This window comes from Ruditapes philippinarum, unplaced genomic scaffold, assembly GCF_026571515.1.
Source record: "Ruditapes philippinarum isolate M1 unplaced genomic scaffold, ASM2657151v2 ctg1551_1_1_1_1, whole genome shotgun sequence".
Taxonomy (NCBI): domain Eukaryota; kingdom Metazoa; phylum Mollusca; class Bivalvia; order Venerida; family Veneridae; genus Ruditapes; species Ruditapes philippinarum.
This window is the reverse complement of record NW_026866382.1, coordinates 156692-167663: the sequence shown is the minus strand read 5'-3', so window position 1 is coordinate 167663 and position 10972 is coordinate 156692. Positions and strand designations below refer to the sequence as shown.

The 10972-nt window shown below is 29.0% G+C and overlaps 1 non-coding gene across 1 annotated transcript; it reads right to left on the bottom strand.

Annotated features, from left to right (window-relative positions):
- Positions 1 to 10125: 10125 nt before the first annotated feature.
- On the bottom strand, positions 10126 to 10266 carry LOC132732359 (U4 spliceosomal RNA). The gene has a single exon (XR_009626015.1). It is a non-coding gene; the product is annotated as a U4 spliceosomal RNA (small nuclear RNA).
- Between the last annotated feature and the right edge of the window lie 706 nt (positions 10267 to 10972).

Here is a 10972-nt window from a genome sequence, read left to right as displayed (position 1 = left end):
TTCATTGTTCTTGAGCACAGTTACTAAAGAACTACAATACAAATCTTTGACATTACAATTTTGCCAACTAAGCGGCTCCTGGTCGAAATTTTGCTGTCTATTGAATTGATCAGGATGTTTGTCACATAATATTACGCAACTAGAATACTTTACCCAGAAAATACCCAAACTAATTGCATCGACATTTTGGTTGACGTCATACAAAAAAGAACCCTGTAACATTTATCTTAATTAGAAATCTTCCCGGCATTGCATTAGTTTATAGGCATCAGTGTGTGTAAAACTGCTTGGAAAATTTGAATAAAGAAGAGAAATTGACTTTTTACAACGCCATTATTGCTGATATGTAACGTTCAAACATTGAACTTAGCGCCACAGGAATAAAACTAAACTAATCTGCAGCTTCAAAGGCACTTTAAGAGTTATACAGTTTTCTCTCTATATAAATAAGATTATGCATTCATGTCATTATCATTTAAGTGTTAGTTTCAGATTGAGACTGACTAAAATTAAGACAAGTCGGAACAAATCTCTTTGAAAACAGCAATTAATTTATAAATTTATTTTACGGCATCAAAATTGCCGTTATAACAGTCTGTTTAAAGGACAATCGATTTTGTTCTCATCATGCTCATATTATGTATATGATTCTTATAAATATAATTGCTTTATAGTATTCAAAGTTTGTCCTTAATTTTTCCATCAATAGTTTTTGTTTTTTATTATCTTATTATATAGATAAAACTTAATTAACAATTAGTTTGTTTTGGTTTAATCAGGACTACATTTAAATTGTTTTAATTTTTTATATCAGCTTCAAATTCCCTATTAACTTATACTTTATAGCTCTCTTAATTATTTCCTAGTCAAGGAAACACAAAACTTTAATTACCCAAGAGCCATAGCTGGAATACATATTTGATGAATCAAAAGACTTCCGATGTAGAGTACACAGAGCTTGTCCTCAATGTTTCTATCAATGGCTTTTGTGTGTGTGATTAACTTATTTATATTACTTAAATCAGCATTTGTCTCACAATGCTTCGTGAATAAAGCATAATAATTTCACAAAATTGGTATATATGAGCGATAAGTCTCCAGAGTACAAATGTTCTTATATTCTGTAACAGATTGTTTTCTCCAAATCAACCCAATTCAACTGCCTAGAAGCGTATGGAATGGACAAAAGACACCTTAACTATCAACAACATGCAAACAATGGTCCTTTTGTTATAGTTAAAGAATAGAAAAGAAAAGAAATAATGGTGAAATACATAATGATTTGTGGATGTTTACAAGATAATTTTTTCTTTTATAAAGGTCTCAACCAGTTGTGTGTTTACAGGGGGTAAGGCAGGGGTGGGTGGTTCAGAATATAATCTTCGTCCTACAATACAAATACTAGTAACCAAGCGGAGTTTAAAGGATACCATGGGTAAAATAAAACTTGACGATTGCAATGGTTTCATATTATGCAAAGAAAAAGCGAGATTTATCGCTGAGCATAGTAAGTAACTTTGACGGGGATTCCACTAACTTTTGATTGTTGATGGACCGTTGCTTTTAATAACGTCATTCAAGTAAGTATATTTATAACCTTACCTAAAATCAAATAGAATCAAAATATCTGCCATTGCCGATTGGTTAATTTGATTAATTATTGTAAAAAAAAAAAATCAGCATTCTGGCAATGCACATAGTAACATATTGATTTATTTGTTTCGATTAAAATTACGACGCATAGTTTGCATCACGACAATACCTCTATTTGTAATTGTTAATTGCACATCAAATGATTATAGCACAATGGTTAAAGAAGACGTTATTGATTATTTCATAAGAAGTAAAGGAAAGACAAACAGAGTGAAAGATGATCATGTCATGAAACATTGTAAGTATGTTATTATGCTGTCAGCTGCTCATATGATTACATAAATCTTGCTAAAGTTCTAGTGTTGGTATATAAAGTAGCTATGTGCGCTTTCTTAAAATGTAAATCATTAATCTGATCTTTTTGGCAATTTTCTTTCTATTTCTAATATATTTAGATAACTTTATTTGTAAGCATGACTCAATATAATTATATTATTCAAAATAAATCTAAACATTTAAAAAATAATGATATCACAAATTAAAACTAATTTTAAAGACGTTTTTTCCTGTTAACTTCGGACAATAAAATAATATTTTTGCATCAACTAACTAGAACTTTAGATTTTTTTGACAACTCTGATTTGATTTTTGTTTGTTTGGTTTTTTTTTGTAAAAAGAATAAAGGGAACATATAAGGAACATAAAAAAAGAATATGCACTAAAATTACACCAAAACAAATATGAAAAATAAGAAATAATGAAATGTTGTGCTTAAACTAAAATGTAATTAAAAGCTTAATTAATTCGTGTAATATGATTTGACAATAAAATTTTATTTGCTCACATTAGCATGAAACTGTGCAACTGTATAACAACATAATCTTTTTCGACATAACATTAACCATTGACTGCTGTCACTCATTTTTAGCTAACAACAAATCCAAAGTTTCAAAAATAATAGTATTATTGCATGATATCAGTTTTTAATTCAAAAGTTAATGTTGCGTATATCTTTTATTGTCTTTTTTTCAGTATTAATTTCTCAGACTGCATGATGTAGTTTTTGGCAGCCATATTTTAACAAATTGCAGAGGTTGAAATATCATCATTTAAACAAGAAATTGAAACGTTTGTTTTAATTAGAAAAGTTCTCTAGAAAAGCGATATCCGTCAAGAGGAATGAAAACAAATATAATTAGCTGAAAATCTCAGACTAATTCATTGAGTCTGTTCAGAATACATTATATAAAATACAAAACGTCTCAGGCATATTGGCACCGGCTTATGAAGTGTGAAACCTGACTTTGATCTTTCATTTTAGATGATTTTGTCTCGACATTAAATTCAAACAAAATTAACTGATAATAAAACGTTCAATCTGCCTGAGTAGTCATAGTATAACGTGTCTGTTTAGGTTAATATCTGATTAAAACCGATAGAGATTACATCTGACTCACGATAAAGACATTGATTGGATGCTGTTTTACAGTTTCTTGGTATTTAGATATTCAAATTCGTCTATCAGGATGGTAGAATCGATATCTTCTTAACAAACATTCAAAATGTTTCAGCTTAAAATAATTATTTACCTATATTTGAATCCATAGTGATGAAAGTCATTCCTGTTATTATGTCCGATATAACATTTACCATAAAATGCTGTCAATTATCCTTAGCATTACTATTAAATCTAACAAAAATCTTATTATAATAAGTTAAAAAACAATCGCATTAAATCATTTCTTTCAATTCAAAAGTTTATATTGAGATATATCTTTTACAGCCTATATTTATTATCAATTTCTAAGACTTCATGATGTAGTGTTAGACAACCATTGTTTAACAAATTACTAAGGTTGAAATATTGACATTTAAGGAAGAAATTGGAACCTTTGTTTTAATTAGAAAAGTTCTCTTTAAAAGCGGATAGCCGTCGAGAAAAAAGAAAACAAATTTAATTACAGAAAATCTCAGACTGGTTGACTGAGTCTGTTAAGAGTGAATTATAAACAAAACCAATACGCATCTCGCCCAGCGGCACCGGCTTAAGCAGTGTGCAAATTTGATACAATCGGCGATAAAGAACGACAAACCAAAACAAAACTTAATTGAAGTTAAAACTTGTTAGTTTCTTTGATAAATCCCATTATCCAACTTTTAATTATCGTCTTAACAAAAAAAAAAAAACTTGACTTTGATCTTTGATTTCAGGTTATTTTGTTAAAATAAAATTAACTGATAATAAAACGTTCAATCTGCCTGAGTACATACATGCTTTAGTCATAGTATTACTTGTCTGTTTAGGTTATTATCTGATTAAAATCAATAGTGATTACATCTGACTCATGATAAAGACAATGATTTGATGCTGTTTTACAGTTTCTTGGTATTTAGATATTCAAATTCGTCTATTAGAGGATAGAAACAAAATATTCAAAATGTTACAGCTTAAAGATTTATAACATACTTCTACTTTCAACCATAGTGTACGTCTCTGACACACGACAAAAGCATTCAGCTTTATTAGCTAGCTTTCTTTATTAATACCATAAATATTCAAGAATTATTTTTCATGTATAATTTGCCGCAGTAAAAATGAAATATAATATGAATTGAAAATTTAAAATTAATTAAAATGCTTTTTCGTGGAAGGCTCAAAATTCATATAGAAATAAAAACATTGAAAGATATAAAAATCATTAATAGTGCCATTCTCAGAAATAATTGCAGCACTTGTGAAGACAATAAGGCTAGGACATGTCTTTAAAAACTAAAGTGCTTACAACGTATTTAGGCCTTAAAATTAGCATTTAAACATCATTATGTTTCGGCGTTTTGTGCATTGATATAAAACTTAAAGCATTAAATGACTTTTTTTAAGTCATGCACATAACATAAGCAGAAATACAATAATGACATAAATTGCTGGAGATGAATCAAATGGCTTCTAGCATTCATGGTGTACACAATATAACATATTGGCTGCAATGAAATAATTTTTGCATACTCATGTATTTCAAATGACTTGAACAAAACCCAATTTTGTCTTCAAACCTCGTCTTAATCTTTTTGATTATTGAACTGATCTCAGTGTTCTGACTGCCGTACACTTATGAAATGTAAGCTGAGACATTACATTTATAAAAGAATAGAAAAAAACCTTCGTAATGACATTTAATTTCACAGTTGTTAATGACATGTTTATTATGAAACATTTTTATAATACAATTCTCTCTTGGTACTAGTTTTAAAATTAATAATAATGTTAACGTTTGCAGAAAAGGACTCCTGCAATAAAAATGAAATAGAAGAAATAATGAGATAATTAAGAGAGGAGAGAGTTTTAAATATTATTTTAGGAAGGTTCATTTTTTTATTTCTTTTAAATAATTGTACTCTTCGTAGCAGCTGTTGATGATTTTATGCCTAAATACAGAAAAAAGTATAATATAGAGGTAGTAGACTTGGCCTTTAAAATTTGGAAACCGATAATGATAAGCTTTTTAACCAGTATAGAGAATGACCAGCATGAATATCCGTGCACACCAGTCTGATTAAGATCTTTACTGTAAATAGCTCATCTGATGTTTTCTTCCAAACTTGAAAAGGATTGTTCCAAATTCAAAACTGACCAAATTCATTAAACAAATTTAACGGGTTAAATGTTAAATATTTATCTTTTATCTTTTTAAACATGACGATTACAGTTTTAACAACTAACTCTAAAAGACAGCCATTACGATAGTAGTGTCTAGAATAGACTTTAAATCATGTGTTTGTTATGTTCTGTCAATGATTGAAAATTGAAATGTCATTACAATCTTTTAAGTCCTAAATTGTGCATTTCAATGTTTCAACAATTTATATATCAATTAATATGGCTTTATTTCAATCTGATATTTTTTGTTTTTCTTCCTCCAGTAATATTTTGATAGATTACACATCTTCACTTTTTGGTTATCATATTTAAAAAGGCTAACATGAATTAACATGCATTTAAAATTGTAGAATAAAAAGGTCAATTAAAGGCTTGGACTGATGATATCTATTATAAAAATCCATTTTCAATGACTTGATAAGACTGATTCTGCATTCCGTTTGATCAGAAAATTTATTTTGTTTTTTAATGGGTTGACTGATAAAATAAATATCTTAGTTACCGTCTTCAAACTTAAAAGTGGACGGAAACTGCATCAGCAATAGGGTAATGTTGGCACTTGAGCTAAAATACAATTCATTTGAATTTAGATGTTATTCAATATTCATTTACTAGGTATATAATCTGTATATAATGATAAAGAGAAATAAAGCGTCACGAAGTTCATTTACACATTTTTTTAAAATAATGATTCGTTATTTCTGTTTTGAAATTATTGCTTTAAGTTAGCTTTAAATGGGCAATAAATATATTTCAAACAATACGAGTATATAAACAATGAGATAAACTTTTAAAAAAAACTTACCCCATTTTGCAATTATATTAGGTATATTCCAAACTACATAAAAATGTCTATATTTTTAATCCATACACTTGTTTATCATATCAAATACAATATTTACTTTATTGGCTTATTAAATCCATATATTAAAGCATTAAGATACAAACACGACTTGTAGTCTTAATTAAAAATTAATTAAATATTTATATAATAACTTGTGCACATAGTCAGTTTTTAAAGTTATCTCCGACAACATTCCAACAAAACATGCGTTACATCATTGCACTTTAATCATTGTTGAAAGCAATCACTTGAAACAGCCATATGATAACATTCTCGTAAAATGTGCAAAGTCTTTTTTGTCAGATAAAAAAGAATATTAAGTATTTTCACTGGAACATCCCAATAGAATTAGGACTAAATTTTATCTGATACAACTATCTCTTGATGTGACTCCATTTCCAATCCGTTCATTCACACTCTCCAGAACTGGTAATCATTGATCATCATCGATTTTCCATTTCTAAATAAAAATTAAAGTACAAAGTACAAATTAAATAGGACGCTAAATTCTGCACGACTTTATTTACAGTCTGTTAATCTAATTAAATGTTATGCGCCGACAAATCCAAATTTGTTTCTGGAATATTATCAAAACATCTAACAATATTTAATTTTGTCACAAGCCTCAAATCTGCTGTGTGAAAATTAGGATTTAAATATGCACATAGAAATTCTACTCAATCTGTGTTCTTTAAAAGATGTGACTTTTACTTGTTTTGTAATAATAATGATCTACATTTATTGCAAGGCAGAAAATTGCACTGTCCTGAAATTGAATATCTAGCTTATTGTTACAATGCAGAGACAGACTTACAATTAACATCCCTTGAAATTACCCTATGAAACTTAATCTGACGGTTTTTATTTGATTTAGTCTCATTGCGATTGGCCATTTTGGATTTTAAAAACTTTCATCTCTATTATGCAAAGAAATTTCAAGGAACTGTACTGTGATACAGTATCCTAGAATCATACAATTTAAAATTCCTTCATGAATCAAATCATGCACTGAAATGGAAAAACTTTGCAATAGATATCATATAAATATACTTGGTAAAAAATTGGAAATGTTCTTTTGTTTGGGATAATTGGACCGATTTGAGTGAGAGGAATTGCATAGGGTTAATGCAGAATAAAATTGATACTCCTTTGAGAAACGGAGTGAGCGGTGTTTTGTATTATTTATCTTTTTTTGCTATTTTTTCTTCCCAGACCTACATCCAGTTATTAAAAAAAAGATTTTGCACAAATACTGTTTCTCCGTTATCAATAAAGTCCCTTTGATTACATGGTTTACTGAAAGTTGCTTTCTACGCAAACAAATACAATATTTATAAGGTAAAATACTTGACAACAATATCATCATCATAGAAAAAAAGAAAAACAAGAAAAACATCTATTTTTCTTACAAAATAGTACTGTACTTTAGCAATTGTGTCGTTCATTAATAGGAACATTTGCTAACAATATGATATAAGCAATGTTGATAATCTTCGTGATACATGTACTTCTCAAACACCATAGTAATGAATATATTAATATTGTTCAAAACAAAAAGAAAACAATAATACAATGTTGTTCACAATTTAATCATATTTACTAGCAAACAGTTTCAAAGAGGACCATGACTATACTACAGACAAGCTTAGTAAGTAGCAATAGAAGAAGGAAATTTTAGCAGATTGACTGATGGTCGTGTCATGAAACAGACAAAAACTGTCCATTAAGCTGTCTACAAACTGTATTATTGAATACCATCTTCCTTTACTTTTCTTTGATAGTAGTCAATGATTATAAACAAGGTAGCCAATGTTTACTACAACATGTGCTGACTTGGTAGCTTATTCATTCCCTTAAAAAACTTAAAAGGAGTTGATGCTAATGAAGTTTTTATAACTATTTATAACTTATAAGAAACAAATACGTGGGTCTTTGATTAAACTTTAGATTTTGTATGGTTAAAGTTATATTTTAAACAAAAACAACATGAAAGTGTATATAGCAAAACTAAATATGATAAAAGTATTAAAGATCACATTTCTAATGTTCTCGTCAATGTTCGAAATACGTATGGAAATATGTACATTGTAGATCAATTTACTTTAATTATTGTAACTATACCCACAACCAGGCCACAATGCCTATGCAATATTCTTTGTAAACGCAATAAAAACATTAAAATACTATAACGTTTGAAAACAAAAAACACCAATATTTAGATGTTTGTTAAGAGACATACGCCAATTTAAATAAAACTAATTTTGTTCATAAGAATACTAATAAAACGATGAATGAAAACAACGTTCTTGGGTATCACATATACCGCGTTTTACATTATAATGAACGTGATTGAAACTGTTTGATAAAATAATAATGAAATATTAGCAAGAAAAATTATTTTTTAAACTAAATAGTGCCCATTCTTTAACTCAATGCGATATTGAATTTGTCTTAACGACCAGCGATGAACAAATGCATCTTTAAAATAATATGTTGCACAACAATGTATCGATGGAATTCATTTTCTATTCCCAACTATCTTTGCATACATAATTAAATATTAAAGGAACTCCACTGAGATCTAAAGGCCTGACAACAAACAATTTAAAAAGCTTTCAAAGATCAAGTGAAGCATTAAACATTGTAACGTTTATATTTTTAGGTCATTTGGGAAAACGGGGTGAAGGGAAAAACCTTAAAATATGCTCACAAGTTATTACTCCAGACCTTCGTAAATTGGTACAAAAATCTCGGAAAAATATCTCAAACCCCTTCATGTCCAAAATCCTCTCTGAAGACTATATAATGCAGTGAATATTTTGCTTCCTATACATCATTTTCATATTGACATTCTAGAACAAAATGTAAAGCTTAATTTAGCAAAATTCTAAGGTTATCAATCTTTCCTGAGAAGAATAGTGACCATGCCATTAAGTAATAGATAAATTTTAAAACTTTGAAAATTAGAAATTATACTCTTTTCTGTTACTTATGCTTTTTAGTTCGTTTTATTAAGTATTAAAACGATTATGCTTTGATATCAATTTTATAAATAAACAATACGTTTGACATGCATGATCAATATTTCTACATTTATTGGTCTAAACATTTGATTAATTAATAGACAGAAGTATTTGGTTAAACGGAACTAGTTTAATGATTTTTGTTATATCAAGTTTTGTATTAACGAGTTATTCACGTTTTTATTTGCTTAAAAAGGTTTGTTTAATTTCCTGAATTTAATTGAAAACCAATAGATACCCCGTCTGTATTAGTGATCATAATAGTTACTGCAATAAAACAAAATTGTTATTTAATCTTTCCTTGAAGAACTCGATTTAATGCCACCGAATATTTTTCTATGTGTCACATTTATTAATAAGAGGTTAATACACGGCAGGAGAGGGCCGGAAGGTGATAATCGGCCCGCAAAATGAATAATGGATCCGAGGGCTTTAGCCCGAGGGCCATTATTCATTCAGGGCCGATTATCACCTCCGGCCCTATTCTGACGTGTATTAATGTCTTTAATACACTTGGTAGATCTTATAGTAGCATTTAAAAAAACAACAACAACAAATACTTTGAAGTTCTTTCGTTGAAATCCTTGCTAGATCTACTCTTCTACTGTTCTTTACATAGATGTTTACTGTTTGTGTGTTCCTAGAAGCAAGTTTTATTTTCATTTTTTTTCGGAATGAATTTGTCGTATTAGATCTAGATATTTCTTCAAATTTCAATAGTAACAAAAATGTGTTTGTACTGAATACGCTTAATTAAGCTCTCATAATAAAAATAAAGCGATTCGTGCTGACCACCTTCTTTCACTTTTACAGTTAACTGTTTGATGACGTAAAATATGACGTCATTGTTTCAGTTTGTGCACGTGTACATGTTCTGCGGGCTGATAACTAGTTCTCAGCGTCGGGCCGCAAACTCATAATAGGTCACGTGACACTCATAATCAGTTGAAATCATAGGCAATTTTGTTACTAAATATAGTAACAAGTGTATTAAGTAGTTTTTTCAGCCCCCGTAAGGACGTTCATAAATTGCGCTCGCCGCCCATATTTCAGGGCGTCGGCGCGGGGTATTGGGTATAGTTTTCAACTAGCAATAACCACGCCTCGGATGAACCTCATTGGCTATGGTACCGCCACTGCGCAAAGCTATAGTTTACAATTTCATAATGGTATATATATTCAATAAAAATAATTTTACATTAAGTTTGAAATAGTTTTCATATACAATTAGTTTGTTTATATTAAAAAAAATGCTTTGTACTAATATGATCAATTAAATGTTACATTGTTTTTAGTAATCTTTAAACCTTAGAAAATTAAAAATTATATTAATATATTACCTCCCTTTTAATTTGACGCATTTTGTACATATTTCATTTGTTTGTTCATTCATTCATTTTCTTCATTTATTCAGTCATGGACATGTAGAGCATCCGTTTTACAAACATTCTAATAAGAAATACAATGTTTCTGTTGAATTTTGAAATATTGCGCATGAAATGTTTACATCAAATGTAAGCACAGCATTCTAGCTTGTTATAGAATACATATACGCATAAAATACGAAAGACATCTACTACTTTGTAAGAATTGTTACATACATGCTACGTTACTAATAACTTGATCTCGATTAACTTAAAATTAACATTTTATATGGGGGATACTCTCATAGGAGCACCATAAATTTAAAGTTTTGTTAATAGAAAATAACAAGCCAATTTCTAAAGCTGAACTGTCCAGTTATTTTAGATATATTGCAAGGAAGACAAGCAATGTATTTTCAAATAAAGGTAAACAGGATCCGAAGGTACACCTTTTACACTGTCAATTTAAGAATATGTTTATCTCATCATT